Below are 18671 nucleotides of genomic sequence, written 5' to 3'. Positions count from 1 at the left end.
GATGGCAAATTTGTGCTCCTGTACTGTTGGTTTAGCAAAGGTGATTTATCAAGGTCAAAACCTGTTGTGGTAATAGATAACAGATAAATCACTGTAACTTCTGCAGCTGCGTTGTTATTTTTTAAGGTAATTTTGCACTACTAGACCTTTTTGCCCCAGTAAATTATTTCTGATAAATCCTTGTGCATTTTGTTCTCTAGTGATTTTTTGGCTTTTTTATGGATTTAGTGGATTTGAGTTACAACAGGTATTGTAGCAGAATAATCATCGGTGTAGTTCATTATGAAATTAAAAAGTGTCCAAGTGCCTTTGTGTTAATTTTGACAATATATATACAGTATATATATATATATATATATATATATATATATATATATATATATATATATATATATATATATTCATATTCATTCCAATGTTAAGCATTCACATATTTTAAAGTGTCCAAATACCTCTTTTGGACATTGTATATTAGACAAAAATATGTATTTTCACTGGAATCACAAATACGGGAGACCACGAGCCATGAAACCACGTTTTTGACAAAGAAATTGCTTGGTCTCAAAGCAAATCCACCGCTGTGCTATTTTTTCTGCTATACAAATAACTTGCACTTCATTTTTATTTACCAGATGTATTTTGAAGTCTTTAACACATAAATCAGAGTGGGGTGAAACAAATCTTTGCCTGCTCTGTTTGTCATGATGCTTGTGATGAGACTCTTTCAGTATTGCTAAACATCACACATATGTAGAATAGCGACCAACAACCTATGATATTCGTGTCAGCACTGGCATGCAAAGTGTAATAACACCTGAGTAATAGAAAGTGAAAGAGAGGTGTATGCATTTAAATTAAATGTTAAGGACCTCGATAAACTTCAAACAAACATTTTTGTTGGAAAAGGCTAAAAGGTGCTATACTGTTTCCGATCAGTTGGACCCTTACGCTGCTTTCGCTCTTTTCATGGCTTTGGAAAACTTGCATCTTGTGTTTCTCTACGTCACTTTTTGCATAACTCTGGGTCTTTTATACAAGCTTTGATGTAATTTCATTGTAGGAAAAAAAGTTAGCTTTGGTGAGCTGATTCAAACTGTAAAAACAAACCTCGCTCTGTCCTGATTTAGTTTGAAATTATGTCATTTCAGTTCGTTCTTCGATTTAGTTGGAAGTATATCGGGGCCTTAATTTAGTAGTTCCTCGCACCTTACACAGCCTGTTTTAAATTAAGAGCTAAGAATAGTACCATACGAAATAGTAAAAATTAAATGCCGCACCGACAACTTTTGCTCAACAACCTTTCGCTCATCGGCTCGGTACAGGCCACAGCTCTCCTAAACTGTGGCTTAAATTGCTTTAAAATCATTCTGAAACGCATAAAATGATTATATGCTTAAAACATTGACACATTTCCAAGAAACACCTTTAAAGTTAAATGAATAAAGGACAATTTAGTGAAAACCACCACCAGTGGTTGTTAAGATTATTTCTATCCGCGTTAAAGCGCACTTTGCTTCAAACAAGAAAAAGGCTAAACTTTTTTCTTTTTCTTTTTCCTTTTTGGCCTTTTCAAATGTCAGTGGTACATGAGGTGTAATGGCCTGGGTTGAGCACATAATGAAATAAGCACCTCTGAGTATTGAATACGAGCTTTTGCTTCATTGAATTACAACACGTCCTCTTTAAAGGAACACAGCATTCATTTGTATGGAAGAGGTCCTTGACTAGCAAACACTTAACACCCTCTTAGTTTAATTGGATTTATCAGATGAAAAAAAACAAAACAAAACAAAAAAAACAATGCGTACTGTAGCCATTGACAGCATTTCTAAGGCACTTCTATGGCTTTAGTAACTTTTCCCACAGGATATACTGTACAAACTAATAAGACAGATATGGTGCAAGTATTCCAAAGGCATTCAAACATGCCATCCACCGAATACCTTTCAGCACCAAGGACAGCTCTTGTATTGACTTCTTCAGAAAATCTTCAGACTTGGATCGTTAATAGCTCAAAATGTAACTAAAATGGCTTAAAATGAAATCTGAAGGTTATAAATGTACCCGATGCTTTCAGACTGTCCGAACTGTCCGCTGTTTAAGGTACAATAACCTCTTTGACTCTCAGATCTTCTTTTTTTGGCAATTGCGCCACAGCTACATCTCAATGGCCTCTGGAAGGAACAAGGAAAGCAGTTGGCCTATCTTTAAACACATTAGAGATTCTAAGGGGGGAACATGAATATTTTATGCTGTGATCACTTAGCCAAAGGTTTATGCGGTTTTGTTGAATATGTGTAGATGGATTGTCAACGGTGAGTAAATAAATGTGAACAAACAGCACGAAACATAATCTGGATGCAAAAAAATCAATGCATTCAGGCCAAGAGCCAGAATCAGTCTCCTTCCTCTGTGGCAAACCATATACCCCACAATGATTATTCCTCAGAGACGAGCAATAACACTTCCTGTACACTCTATAGCATCTGTCTCATAGTCTGGTGCATTGCATCAATGATGTATGAGGAGATGGCATCGAGGGAGGTTTATACTGTAGGCATGAAAGATTCATAAATGTCATTCAAAACAGAATATTAGACAGCCACCACAAAAAGTCTGCGCGGCATTTAAAGAGAGGCACCGAAGAAGCCTTTTGTCACCTATGGAGACTGTGGCTTGAGTTATTTTTGGTCTTGCTTAATGGACTCGTGAAAGGTTCCCATGTAAAGCGAGCAACTCAACCTCAGTGGGCTTCATCTGATTGCATCCACAAGCTTAGAAAAAAAGGCAATTGGGGTGGACAATTAACCTTTAGATCTGGGCTCCCGATTGGTTGAATTGTGCTTTGACCTTTAAATGTAGGTTTAAGGGGGACAGTGAGACAGCTGTTTGCTTTTAATACATCAGTAAACACGTAGAAATCAGGTCTTGCCCCAGTGGTTTTACAAACACGTCAGCTGTATTAACAGCTCATTATGGACTTTGTTGATGATATGTGGCACGCCCTGCAATGTTTTCCTTGATTTGATCACAGTGAGAGGTGCATGTGTGCATCTGTGGTGTTAGCATACCGTTACAACACTTGTGTTTTCTCAGAGGAGGCATGGCAATAATTAAAGGGATGCAGTAAATAAACAATAATAAAACATAAAAAGTGGGTTACTTTTAAAAAAAAAAAAAAAGTTAATTATAAAGGGTAAGTTTAACTATGAATGATAAAAAAAAAATAAAAATGGCAAAAACATCAAAAAATTATATATTATTCAAAATTTCAACAAAAACTGTAATAACAGATGGCTGCCGATTTTTAGAATTCTATTAACTGCATATCTCATGCACACTTTTTTGAAGGTACGTGAACAGTTATGAATTTTGCATTGGTGTCTGAATTTGAACTCAGCACTTAATATGTTCCAAGCATGTACGGATTAACAAACCGATTCCCAAGAGGATAATATTTTATAGAACACTGAGAGGCTAATGAATATGTAAGTATAGATTTTATATCAATCTCAAGAGAGCAATATACTATCAATATATACAGTATAATAATGTATGTGCAAGCGCAAGAACATCAGAGGAAGATTTGACAGAAGTATGAATTTTTTATGCACATGTGCGAATATTTCTGAAGGCTTTTTTTTTTTTTTTTACACTGAGCAGTGGAGGTTTCGCTCTGGCTGAGTTTCTGTCTGTATGAGTGTGACTCTGAGATTCACAGCTGTCTGCCTGCTTATCTATCCTGTTGAGTTTCTTGCTCAGAGTTGCTCTATAATTCATGGATGAAGAGTCAGCACCAGAGGATCACCATCTACTAACCAGGGATCAGATGTTCAAGTCCCTGTAAGTGCCGCGGATGCAAATAAGCGACTATAGCTTCAGATCAGTGACCGACGACAAACAACAACAAACAGTCTGTCCTCGGAGAGAGAAAGTGGAAGCGAAAGAGCCATCCATTTTAGTCATATCCACTAACATATTAATAAAGGAAGAGGCCAATATCATAAAATATTGATGCCCCCGTCCTGTAGCGAGAGAGCTGACTTGTGTTCATGCAGGTTGTGCTTTATGTTTTAATATTGAATAAATGTCTATATCAATATTAGATCTAATACTCCTCTCCTTGCATCTTAACAGTGCTGAGCTGAGCTTTTAGGCGCCGTCCTTGGCCGAAGAATGGGAATTTCCATCATTCCCCCGGCCTGACCAAGTCTTTCCTGCAGCGCCTCGTGACCTTCACAACATTCAGACAGTCATTAGGTGGAATTAACAGTGGCAATTAACCTTTCACAGATCACAGGAAGTGAGAGTCACAAAGTGTGTGTGAGGACTACATGATGTCTTCCCCCGTCAGTGTGAGTATGCAGACATTATCAAGCTATTAAGAGCCCATTAGGATGCAAATACTTCCTAAAAGTGTAAGAGTTGTGTCCTAGTTCACATACTTCTGCACTATTTTACAGAAAACGGGGTTAGTTGTCACACAGCTGATATGTTTGAAGACGGTCGTGAAGAAAGCTGGAAGCGTATGACAGCAGATATGCTTCTATGGATGTGCTTTTTTTTTTAGCTGGAAGGAATGTTGGGTGTTGGCATGACTGATCAAACAGTGGCACAGCCCGGCCAGAGACTGAGGGATGAGAAGCAATCTGAGCAGGAACGGGCTTTGATGAAACAGATTTGGACTAATCTATCGCTCTGCTCAGTCTCGACCTGTTATTCTTGCACCAAATGAGATCTTAATCACCGCATCGATTACACCTTATTTGTCAGAGAACAAACAAATGATCCTGCATGCGTCAAAGAGGATGGTTTTGAGCTAGCGTGAAAAGAATGAAATATAAAACGGATGATTTCACAGTGTAGGTAGAATATTTGTTTTATGTTGGGATTTCTTACACTTTTTCTTATGATCTTTTGATTTATGTTTTATAAACTAAGGTCTTTATAAGTTTATAACGTATTTGTTTCAATTTGGTGCCTATTCTAGTGATCATGATTGTTTTTGTGTGCATGGTAATGTTGGCTATTTAGAATTACAATAATAATTTATACAACAAAACTGAATGCTTATCGTTATTGTTATTTTGTTTCTTGATTTTGGCTCTAATATACATATATTCAACGACAGCCTTTTTTTTGGGCAGGGGTTTTTTAATTTATCATATCATTAATCATTTTTATTTTTATGTTACTTTTCTTTGATTTATTGACTGATTGAACCTGATTCAAAACTGATTCGCTAATGCATGATTCCTATGGTGGAGGGCAATTTCGGTCATCATGGTTTTAGCTGAGTTCGTTGTTGCTTGAACTGAAAAAGTAAACACCGTCATGTGCTGTAAGAAGATGATATTCGACTAAACCGCATATGGACGTCGTGCACAAAGGTGTAAAGTAACGGATTTAATGCTCTCGAAAAGATTCTTTATATTCTATATAAACAGCATTCTACCTTATGGCACAAGAAATAAAAAGTTAATTGAGAAGTCACACAGCAAGACAGACAAATCCCAAATGTAAGAAACACCGTTGAAAAATTACCTTTTACTTATTCATTTACTTCCTCTGAGGTGGAAACCGCTTCCAAAAAAATTGAGTGTTGTTCGATGAGTGACTAAAATAACATAGATTTTCATGAGGGGGAAAAAATCACTTACTAAAGCTCCGTTCCAAGTTATGTGTGAGCCAATGTGCATGTTGCGTGTGTGAGAAGAACACACACCTTATGTTTGCATAAGGATTATCCAGTGTCAGCAGCTCTCGGGTGAAGGTGGAACAGATTGCCTAATGTACAGATGTTTCATGTGCTGTCACGGGGATCAGTCATTTGCTGAATTCTTTGTTTCTCTCCACCTCATCCGGTTATCCTGCAAAACCCTTATCGTCGAGTCTTTCTGCTGCGTCTCACCTTTGTGCCTCTGGCCTCTTATCGCTGCACAGGAGCAGAGGATCCGGGCCAATCCGAAGGCCAGGGCCGCTCGCTGCCTTTGAAGTCAGGAGCTTTGGCGGTAGATCAGCTGGTTTTATGAGAAAAGGTGCCTTTGAAATGCGGAGGCAAAGAGAACGTGGCATTCCTCTGACTCGCGTTTACCATCTATAGAGTCAAAAAAAAGGATGGAAGTGTGAAATGTGAGGCGTTAATAATGTAACTGCTTTAAATATCCGTCATCAATTTATATTCAAGGGCAGGAGGCCCTTTGGGAGGCAGAGGAAGGTTGGAGGATTCTCTAGAGAGCAACTCAGTGTAAGTGCGTGATGGGATGGGTCAGCGAGGCACTGCTCAAGACTTTACATTAAAAAGCACAGATCTTTTTGTCTTCTCAGCTTTCTGCGTTATACAGCAGGGGCTGCAAAACCAAAAGCCACACACGCTGATGTCTGACTCGCTGCTGCTTGAGGAAGAGGTTCATTTCAGATGCAGTCTCTCCCCCTCACTGATTTACTTTGCAGTGAAACAGGAGAAACCTTCAAGTGAGACGGATAAAGGCAAGAGACTGTTCTGAAAAGTTAGTTACATTTTCTTTTGAAATTATAGCGGTGATACATTTTTTTACCTCCAGGTCATTCTGTGATTTGGGCACCTTTTCCGGTGTTTTTCTTTGGTGCAAAGATTTTCAACCTCTTAATCAAAGATCTTAAACATTGTATCAGATTAATTATGTGTTGAGATAAGCGTGAAATGCAACGTGCTGCGCATCCAAGTCAAATTTATGCATGGTGGGATGTAAATTAAATTTAACATAAGAAGATACAGGGTTGTGAAACTATAAGAAGCTTTACATTACATTTCTTATACTTTTGGTTATCAGTTATTAAGTGTGTACAATTATTAGGGCTGGGTTTTCACCCATTTTCATGATGCAATTTGATTCTGACACACAAGCTTTTTAATTAAATTCTATGTCTTTTACAGTATGTCACATTTACTCAAGGAAATGACTCAGTACATTTAAATACAGGTACACAAGTCAGTTTACTTAAACATAAATTAAATATTTAAGAACAGTAAAAATTATATTGTTATGTTATAGGGTGCATATATTTATGAAAATGCTCCTCTTTCAGGTTTCTAATGACTTTATGTCACAGAATATGTTTGTTTCTAAGATAAATGTGACGCTATGAGACTTTAAGAATCTGTTACTATATACTGATGTCTTGATGACCTTGAGACATACATAAAGTTTCTTTAGGGAGAGTGATTTAACATAAAGCGCTAAGATACTGTTAGCACACGTCATCTTTGTTAGCGTGTTCCTTACTGTGTTCCCGAGCATGTGGATATTATTGTTTTTCTCAGAATTAATATTGTAAACAAAACAATGTAAACACAATAAATATAGGTTGACAAATGGCACTATCTGTTAGCTCTGTTTCTGTTTGCTTTGTTTGATCTTGAAAATGTTTGTTTTTCACGCATATGGTTTTTCATTTACACACGTTTTTGAACCAAATTAAAATCTTGCGACATAATGTAACGTTGTTGTGGAGCATTGTTATCTCCTGCTAATCAAGTATTCAGAAATCGTGACAAAAATAACGTCTTTCTCGTGAAACCTCATTTAAATAAACCGATATTCGAGTTTTCGTTCTTTTTCTTTTTCTTTAAAATGATCCAGAATATCCGAATGCGATATTTTTTGGAAAATGCCCATCCCTACTTTTTTTTAGCTAAACCAGTATTAGCACGTACTAAAAGTTATAGCACATTGTTACAGTTATTTTATATGTATGCTCATGACAGAATAAAACTGGTTTCGTAGAATGACTTAGGTGATTTGTGTGATTGATGAAATAGGAAAAGTAAAACAGTAATTATTTTCACCCTTTGTCTACATCCGCAAAGAAAAAAAAAACTTTTCAGCAGAGAGTCTTTTGGCATATTTTCTCTTGTAATTATTCACATTGTGATGGAGAGCAAACAGGAAAAAATGAGACAGAGAGAGAGAGAGAGATAACCAGCACAGAGGTCATTTTCCCAGCGATTAACCACAACTATCTGAGCATTAGTCATTACTTAACAGTTTTTCTCCCTTGAAGTGTCCAATGCTGACAGGAGACCACAATGAGAGTTTGTTGGAAGGAAAACTATTTAATCTTCCTTTAAAAAGCAATTAATGATGGTTTCATCAAATGGCCAAAGGTCAAACATTGATTGAATTCCTTTGTTATTGTTTAGTAGCGTTGAGAAAAATATCCCAGCAGACTGCTTTTAGTTTCTGTCAATGTTTGCGCACTTTTATGGTTTCATATGACCTTCATATATAAATGATTTGTACGAGAAAAAGGTGGAACCGTTGTGGGGTTGTTTAGAGTCCACAGCTTTTTACAGAATAGTATAATCTTTGATGTTAGCATGCAAAGGCAGGAAATATAATCAGGGCTTTGCTGCCTGCATGGTTGTACTTTATTTTCCTTGTGGTTATATGTTATAATCAAATCTATATTTTACTTGTCAAAAACAGTTTTAATATTTCAAATCAATCCATTATACATGAAAAAAGAATTATTATGAAGATGTCTTAAAGGCGTTAAGGATTATGCGATTATTATCATCTGTTTGAGTGAGGCTGATGTTTCTTTTTTAATTTAGCTTAAAAAAGACTTTGGGGCACAAACATCAGTCTAGTCTCCCATATTATTGATATCTAAATATCAGTCTAAGAATGTGCTTAGTGAAATCAAATCATTCTGACCTTTACAAATACATGTCGATAAACAGATATTTGGCTTGTTTATGCATTCCTTAATCGTAACAGGCTTGCAGAAATCTGCTCACAGAAATCTCATTCATATTCAAATGCCCACCATTTGCATAGTTTGTAATAAATACTTGACTTTCAGCTAACAATAAGACTAATTTTAGCTGTTTAACACATTGCACTTTATGTAAATCCATTATCTGCTTGTTTCCATAGATTTTCTACCACAATCAACAGAGAAAATGTATAAAATAACTCATTCTTATGTCTTCCCCTTGTAACTATATTATATACTACATACTAGATTTCTCAGTGCTTTTTTAAACATTAAGTTTTAAAGATGAAATTAAGTGACTAAAAAATATTTTTATCTACATTAAGTTCGGTTACTAAGAATAAATGTTTTGTATTTATTTATTTATTTTTTTACATGTGGAGAATATAACAGGAAGTGTATATATATATATATATATATATATATATATATATATATATATATATATATATATATATATATGAATTTAAAGTTCATAAGAGTTTTTTTTAAGAATGGCAAGAGCTAGAATGTGGACCTAGCATAGATGACAGTAGAGATGCTTTTAGCAAAAATGGCCAGATGAATGAACACAGTAATTCATCATCATTATTATTTCTCTGAAATCCAATATTTAAGTGTACCTTCATGAGTGAGGAACAAATGGGCCTCCTTATTCCAGAAACCATTTGCATTTGCATAAAAGGAGCTGTTTTCACTGATCCGCTAAGGTAGCTGGATTGAAAAAGTCTTGAGCGTCAATTTATAGCCACTCACAAATGAATCCAGCAATCATTCCCCGAGCCTGCAAGATCAATTGGTCTTTCTAAAGTCATAAGCTAAATGGAATGATTTCTTAGTGGAATAGCGCTTAATTGCCAAGTTACACGTCACAGTAAAAGTCAAGTCGTTCTGGTTCTATTTTATTTTTGTTGTACTGCTTGGAGAATAAAGATCTCTTTGATAACAAAAACATCTCAATGTCATCGAGACTAAACGTCTTCCTGCTGCAATAAACATGCACAGCCTTGCCCCGCATCTCATTTCATCTGGATGTTTACCAGTGATGTGATGTGATGCTGTTAATGCACACTCAACCAGGCTGTTCCACTCACAAAAAGCACTCTGTCAAAATGAGGATGGCTATGAGAAGACTGATGGCCTTCACATTTGCCAAGCGCACCATTAAGGAAATGTTTAGACCCATAAACAAAATGACATAACGGGCAGCTATAGCCCTTAACAATGCCATAAGGGGAAGGTTATGGTATTTGCCTGCACTCAAAAGCAGAGTTTTAAACCCACAGCCTGTAAATCTGCCCGTGTCACTGGAGATTGTGACTTTCATCAGTTCCTGTCACCCTGAACCGTGAAACGTGACGTCACTTTTAGTGTGGCTGTGTGATTTATGAGGACGAGAGAGCGCAGCCAATGGCCTGTCTCGACATCAGTCATGTCAGTGTTACCAAAATACAATTCAGTCAGAGTTAGTGTAGTCTGGGCCTCAGATGGCCGTCTGATGCAAACTACACACCAAACTGGCAGGCACTATCTGGCAAGCTCTGATATGACTAATCTGGCTGCTTTTATTAAACTTTGTCAGTTCGTGTAGAAACAAGGTTGCTTTTAAAAGAAATGTCAGGTTGATACAATGAGTTTGGTTGAAGAGAAAATGATCACTGGATTTATAAAAAAAAAAGACACTCATTGCATCCAAAATAGATATCCGTGAGCAGCAAAGTGTTCTGTATTTGCAGAAACATCCATGCCACTTTGAAAAAAATATATATATATCCTTGAAAGAAGATACATTTATTTGATTGTAAATTAAGTTTATAGTAACTATATTTGAAACTGTATTCATTTCTCATAAAGTTACTGAATTAAACCATTCACCTGATTCTGTCACAGTCTGTGTGTGATGTTAGAGCGTTGTTAGAGCGTTGAACGAGAATGTTTTGGAAACACTATTGTCCACCTGACTCTGTCTGTATATGATAGTATTCTGAAAATATGATAGCCATAATATGAACTTCTAAATGCTGTGATTCTGTGGCGCTCAGATACTGTTATTTCCTTCTCACATAGCTGATTTCACCATTATCTCTTCACCTGAACAGTTTATGCTGTTATACGGTATGTAATCCTTGACCACCAAAACATAGGGGCAGACATAACCTTTTCTGTGCTGTCATGTTTGGTACAGGAGATATGACACAACACACATATTTGGTTATGGTGAAAGTAAAATTGTCACCATAGCAACCACAAAGTATTTTTGCAATGATATGTAGCACTGTTATTAATTATTATATAATGAATACTTTGTTAATTATTTTCTATAATTAAAAGTTTTATATAATCTATTAAAAAGGAAATAAGTAACCAGGCTGTTTTGGGTCACCATTGACTTACATAATAATATTTTTTTAAAATATATTCCTTTGTGTTTGGCAGAGCAAAGATATTTATACAGATTTATAAACAGATATATAGATTTATATACAGATAGATTTATATACTGATATGTCTTTTTTTTTTTTTTTACTTAAAATCAAGTTAAAAAAGTAGTTATGAAAGTCCATATCTTTCTCTTTGCTCTGTTTCTGACCTCACTTTGTAGACTTTGCTCATTAATTGTGGTTTGGGAACTTCTTGCTTTTTGTTTATTTATTGATTTAATTTTTGGTTAAGTAACTAAAGACTAGTTGGTCTTGTAGCATCTAATTTTAAGAAATTAAAGTCAGTAATTAAAGCCAGAAGATCTGAAGTACAATGCTTGAGGGATTATAAAGATTCATTTTAAAAGGGCAGCAAAGATGCTGAGGCAATGATCAGAAGATCCTGTGTTGATTCATTCCCACTGTATGCAATATGGGGAGAAGTATATTGGAAAGGTTTGACTTGCCTTACTTCAGCAATAGATTCAGACGCCAGACGGAGAATCAATAACGATGTTCTCAATTACAGGAACAGTGAGAGCCCCAAATGAACGCTCTAACGAGTTACTTAAGCCTCGCACGGGTCAGAAAGTGAGAGAAAGGGAGAAGTTGAAGACGGTGTGAAGAAAGAGAGAGAGAAACTCTGCTCATCATAAATAGATTAGCATGCTACTTGAAACTGGAGGTTTGTTAGTTGCAATCATCATTATTCATCAAACCGTCAAGGTTCACTGCTTGTGCCGCATCAAGGTCAATTTGGCTTGTGTCGCGTGTGTTAGTGTTTGGGATGAGATATAGCAAATATAATGTAGTATATTTAAAAAAAATAAAAAGACAAAAAGGAGTATTCGGGCAAGATGTTATGCTGTTCACATTGAAGTTTATTGATTGCTACAAGCACGAATGCACATATTTTTTTCAGATAATGGAGGAACCATCACATAGACCATGTCTAAATGGGGAAAGAGTCGCTAGAAAATAGATTGCTTGCCATTTACTCACACGGTGAAATGACACTCTTATTGACAACACAGACGGGCCCAAAACAATAACCAGGGACTCACAAATAAAACCAGTGGATAATAACTTCTCCGAGAGAAAAACTGGATTCGGTCAACTTCATTAAAACAGTAGTCATTATTTTTCATGTTTTTGTTTCTCATGCGTACTTTATTAATGAAATAAATTTTTTACACATTTGATAAGAATACAGCATTTCTAAATATAGCTGACATGCACTTTCTGCATTTGCCATAATTTAACTTTTTTTTTTTTATTCAACCTTTATTAATGCATCGAATTAATGCATCCTTGCTGAACAAAATTGTAATATAGGCATAAAATACATAAAATACACAATTATAGTTTAAATGAGCTTACTAAAACAGTAAAGCATTTTTTGAAATTGCATTAATCGCTTATTATTACTATGATTTTCTGATGTTTTTTCAAGTATTTGTAATATTTCTCTAATATATTTACATGATTTTTTCCCACTCTGTCCACAATTTAGTTTTTTTCTCTACCAAGCTTTGCAAATCATTATGGGGCTGCATGCTCCATTAAGGATACATGCAATGCCGTCTAAGCATTCGGTCTAAAATAAGGTGTCTTTGCATGCAAAGGCATGTCTTTAATGCCTTAAATTGCTTTTTTGTCATAGACGGCGCACTAGACTTTGGAACAGAGTCTTGGAATTTGAATATGGATGTCCATGGAGGGATTTATTTGACTGCCCATCACTTCCTTTCCCTTCGAAGCCCACTTATTTGTTACCTTATGTGAAAATCACAGCTTTCAGAGTCGGAGCGGGGTGAGAGACTCTGACAGCTTCAGCTGGCTTGTCAGTGTATCAGGTGGAGAGGGTCAGCGTGGTTATGCACCCATCAGGCTGTCAGCTTTACAGTGGGTTCAGGCTGCCAGAAAGATGAGGCCACTGCTGGTATGATTTCATCACTTTACACTGACAATATAAATTGTTCTGCTTCCCAAACATCACATTAAGACCGATACCAGATGTTCAGCTAGTGCAAGCGAACTATTCATTTTATACGAAGTGATGTACAGCACACTTAACGTGTGCGTTTTTTTATGATGATGTGTTGAACTTACGACCTTGTGTTGCTAGCATGTGTCATTGCAAGCTGAAGCACAGAAACATGTAAATGATGATCCGATGACTAAGTTTAATTGACAAACCCAATTTACATAATTTATGTGCGGTCTCCTTGTACTGCCACCATGGTTCCATTTCAACATGTCTCCTATGAGATTAAATGAGGAGTTGTTATCTAATTACTTGTAGACAGGTTTGCTGTAAATGACAAGTCCATCATGACAGCCCTTGTCTTGATATGCCACATGACATGCACAACCAGTCATTTTTAATTATTCATTCATGTTCAGATGCATCGTAACATCAGCCAGAATTTCATAATATTCAAGGAGTATCCGAAACGAAACGGTTATATGTTTACTATCAGACTTCATTTTTTGTGGGTGTGTTTGTGACATTATCACGATTTGCATAATTCCTTTAGGGAATTGGGTGCTAAAACAATAAAGACAGAGAGTGAAAATGATGCTTACAGCAGATGCTATCTATTCTTAGCGAATGCCCCCTTCATGTGTTCCTTATGTCTTTAATTATCTTTAATTACCACACTGAGCATTTTTTTTAACAACAAACACAAATTATATTATTATGAGTGAGCTATTGAGAACCATCAGCCTGATCACAGTTGGATTTTTAAGACCAAAAGTTGTTAGTTAATGGACTGTGAATTTATATGATTATGAACATTTTTATTTAAAATGTTCATAATAACCCCCCCAAACGCCATCACAGGAATATAAAATAGAAAACAGTAGTAACACTAGTAATAATAATTCACAACATTATTGTCTTTACTGTATTATTGATCACATAAATGCAGCCTTGGTGAGACTTTTAAGAACTTCTGAAGAGCATAGCGCATACATTGGGATACACGCTGAAATGTGAAATATGGACTTATTGGCATATCGATTGAAAACTGCTTTTTTTTGAATAATGACTGAATGATGACACTGTGAACGCAATAAAAATAGGCTCAGCGTCAGACTGCATCTTGCAGCTACATTTCTGCTATTTCTGCTATTTCTGCTATGCTCCTACTGCTCGGAACTGCGCTCCTGAAAAGTGTGAATGCTGCAATCTGTTCGCTTGGGCGTTAAAATAAGTACACTCTGCTTTGGCACGCGGTTCGAAACAAGGTCTGAGGTCATAACAGCTGTCATTAATCAAGGTGAGTTCTGAGAAGAACCGCTTATAATAATGCCAATTATGTGGACCGTGGACATATTGACAGTAGTTCTACATTCTGTATGTGTGTGATTAGTATAAAGAGCAGCACTCTTGGTTGTTCTTCTCAGGTCACTGAGTGACAGATGAGTTTAATCTAAGGGGCCGGACCAGCTGCTGAATATTGATGGGGGCAGAGAACTAGTTAACCTTTCTGAAAGCAACATGATTCCAATTTTTGCAGTGTCTATGTGTGTGTGTGCTTGACTATTTGACATCTAAACTGAAGATGTCATAGATTAGCCATTTAACCATTGATTCGAGTATCGAGTTCTTAACAGTGCTGACATTTGGCTTGAATGCATTCTGTCGGCCCCCAAAAAAGTAACATCTATGCTAATGTCATATTAACTTATTGTATGATTTCTTACTAATTTAGTCTGAAAATGACTTTTTATAGTTATAGATGCGCGGTTTAGAAAAAAAATGACACTAAACTTTCTCCTTTTAACTATCTCAGCCATCTCATTTCCTAGCTCCCCCTCTGTGCCACTTCTTTCAGCAAACAAATCTTTATTGAAAATCAGATTCTCTGAGCAGAGAGCTTGTAACAAAAGCTAAGAGCCTGTTTAATAATGTAGGTGGTGACCTGTGTGTTATTGGAGACAGTATGATTGGATATTACATTCAGCGGAGGAAATGTCAAGATCTGGGCTTTCTCTGAGAGGTGTGTGACCTCGGTTATTAGCAACAGCTGCTATGAAAACCACAAATGTCACTGGCTGGGGAACCGGAGAAGACTGGTTAAGAAGGACTGGCGGATGCAGGACCACCGATCACAGACACACCGCTCCTGACCTGTTTTAATGAGAGGTCACGAGGAGAGGAGACCATTGGGCACCAGCGATTTCGGTCTTGACTTTTAGTGCCAAGTGTATCTGTTTGTGTCAGGATTTCCAACCACAGCCACTACAAGTTACACCTACTACCACTGCGAAGAATGCCTAATACAAAAGCTGTTTACACCATTTTTCCATTCTTTTGTAAATATTTCTGAAGCCTGTTGAAAGGAATGGTCCTTCAATAGGCGTTTCATAGAGTAGACTTAGGTTAAGATTTAGTATTATCACGTTTTTTTGACACTTTCTGCAGATTACATGAATGCTCCAGTAGGTGGCGACGAATCATTCACAGATTCCGATCGGTTCAAAAACAATTTGTTTTTGGGAATATGTCGAGTGGTTGTTTACGCCAAGCTCACGCTGCACAATTTTAGGCCAGATTTTTCACTCGCCAGCAGGTTTTTGCGAAAACCGCAAATTCCCGAAATCAGACGAATCTGGGAGACTCAACGATGCTTGGCCGATATCTTTTTTCTTTTCCCCCGTTTTAGCCGCAAATCAGCACACCGAACCATTCATAGCGAACTTCTCGCAGACTACCTTTTCAATAAGGTCTCTAATCTAATTCTGATGCGTGATCTTACGTTATTTCCTGCGTTTAGTTGTGTAACGATAGACCAAACAGAGCGGACAGCAATTCTTGCTATTGTAAAGCCATGCAGTGCATAACCTCTTGTCTTCCAACTTATCATTAGGAGTGAGTTATTTGATAATTTAGCTCATGAAGGCTAATTCGCTCCACAACAACACTTGTCTTTTTAAATGATTCTTCGAATCTTTTAATGAATTAATGAATTAACGTGATTTTCCAATTCACACCGATTCATACAGAAAAGAAACACCACCACCGTGTTAGTTCTTTAATACCGCTTATTTGTTTCATTGGAGTAAATGTAGACAATATATTGTCTAAAATGTAAGTTATTAAACTTCTTGTTTGCGGTATAATACTGTCCACACACACATATGTGTTATTTTTAACGAGCATTCGATTAAAATGAAATTCTGCCACAAACATATTTTGGTGTTACTGCCAACAGACAAATAGCTTCCAGGGACGTTTTGTAGGGTTTGACAGGACAAGTCGATTTTAAATGCTTGCAGTAAACTCATCTCTGGTAGTGTATAATAAAGAAACAAAAAGAAACAGCAATTAAATTCACCCAGCATTTATTGGAAATTGGATTGGCTAGCAGACAGTACAAGCTCTTCCCGCAGACTCGGTCATAACTAAAAGTTTTACTGGTATAGAGCATCAAGGTTATAGAAAAAAATACATAAGAACTTACACAAGCTACAACACCAGAGCACACAAGAAAACGGCCGTGATTGCAAATAGACACAACCAGCTATATCTGATGAATGCAATTATAACATATGAATGTAAAGATCATGCTAGAATTAATTTATAGTATATTTGATTACCTACAGTATATATAACAACATTTGCATAGACCTGAATGATTAAACGTGACGTAAAATGGAGAAATATACAGAGTTTTATTAGCAATTTTAATAAGTCCATGTGTGACTTCTTTATGTATTTTAATAAAATTGTATGCATGCAAATATTGCTTATTTGATTTTATATAATGGTGCATATACATAAAAATAATTAAATATCTTCTTTGTGTTTATTTAATGAAAAACATGCCTTGACTAGTTTCAATTAGGTCGGCTACATTGTCTCTTGTCCAAATGGTTCTTCTTATTGGAAAAAGTTGAATTCTTGAGATAATTAACTGAATTTACCATATTTATATTATTCGGTATGAATGCAATAAAAAGAAAAGGTACATGTTAAAATAGCATATAGAAAACAAACATGTATGTGTTGCATTTCACAAGCATTTGCTGCATTCTCTAAAAAAAAGGATTTAGTACTTTTTTTCTCATAATTCAGACTCACACGCTTTAGTAACACTTTATAATAACTGCACATTATGAATTATTAGTTAAGCATTAGTGAATAGTCAATTTATCCTTTTTTAAAGCACCAATCCAACATTAGTAAGCAGTTTATTAATGCAACTATAAATGATTTGTCCTTGAGCGTATATATAGTGTTTAATAATCATATTTGGTAACACTTTATAATTACTACACGCTGTGAATCATTAGATAAGCATTAGTAAATAGTCAGTTTATCCTTTATAAACCATGTTCTAACATTAATATTCATTAGTAAGCAGTTATAGTTACTATAAATGCCTTGTTCTTGATTTATAAGCATATATATTACTAAGGAGATTCCAATCCACAGTTATCTTGCTAACAGGAAAAACCAAAACACAGAGGGATACAGAACTATTCAAAAATAAAAAATAATTGAGCCTTTGCTTCTCCTTTGTAAATGCTTTACAAGGTATAAATAGTCCTCACTTTATATAAGCTCGCAAAAACAGACGGCTGACAACTACTAAATGCTTTACAACTACCTTAATCATGAATCACAGAAGGAACGTGTGTTAATAATAAAAAGATTTAATAATGTACGTTTAAATAATTTATTAATCATTTACTTTCTAAACGACCTTATTAAACCCTGACAACTCCTGAGTAACTAGTTTGTAATGTAATCATTTAGAAATGATAAATTGATCATTTAATTAAACTGGATTAATAAAGTATAAAATTACAATTATTAAACATTATATATAAGAGCAAAGCATTTATAGATGCACTTGTAAACTGCTTACTAATGCATATTAATGTTGGAAGAATGGATGAATTGAGTATTTACTAATGCTTAACTGGTGATTCATTGTGTGTAGTTCTTGTACTTTCATACTTTATTAACTATAAATTTATAATTTATAAATTATTACGTTATTTACAAACCAGTTATTTAGGAGTTGTCAGTGGTTCATAAGATCATTTAGAAAGTGTAAGCAGATGAATAAACTAAAAATGTTAATTTGTAGACCTTATTATATAGACTCATGATGACAGTTTCTCGGTGTGTTAATAAACGCTGCAGTTGTTCATGATTAGGTCAGGTAGAAACATTTAGTAGTTACCAGCCGTCTAAAGTGAGGACTATTTATAGCTTGAAAAGTGTTTGCAAAGGATATTTAAAGGCTCCTTTATCTTCCAAACCAACAAGTTAAACACAACACTGAAGGATATAGAATGCGGAAATATTTGTTTATTTTTTCAATTAGGAAGGTAAATGAGCTTTTAAATATCCTTTGTAATAAATTTGCTTATGAATCAAGACGAAGGCAATTACAGTATAGCTGTACTTATAAAATGCTTACTAATGTCTGTTAACGTCGGAACATTGCTTTATTAGGAATGAACGAT

The sequence above is a fragment of the Puntigrus tetrazona genome, chromosome 9, assembly GCF_018831695.1.
Source record: "Puntigrus tetrazona isolate hp1 chromosome 9, ASM1883169v1, whole genome shotgun sequence".
In the NCBI taxonomy this organism is placed as follows: Eukaryota; Metazoa; Chordata; class Actinopteri; order Cypriniformes; family Cyprinidae; genus Puntigrus; species Puntigrus tetrazona.
The sequence above is the reverse complement of the archived record's forward strand: the minus strand, read 5'-3'. Positions refer to the sequence as shown.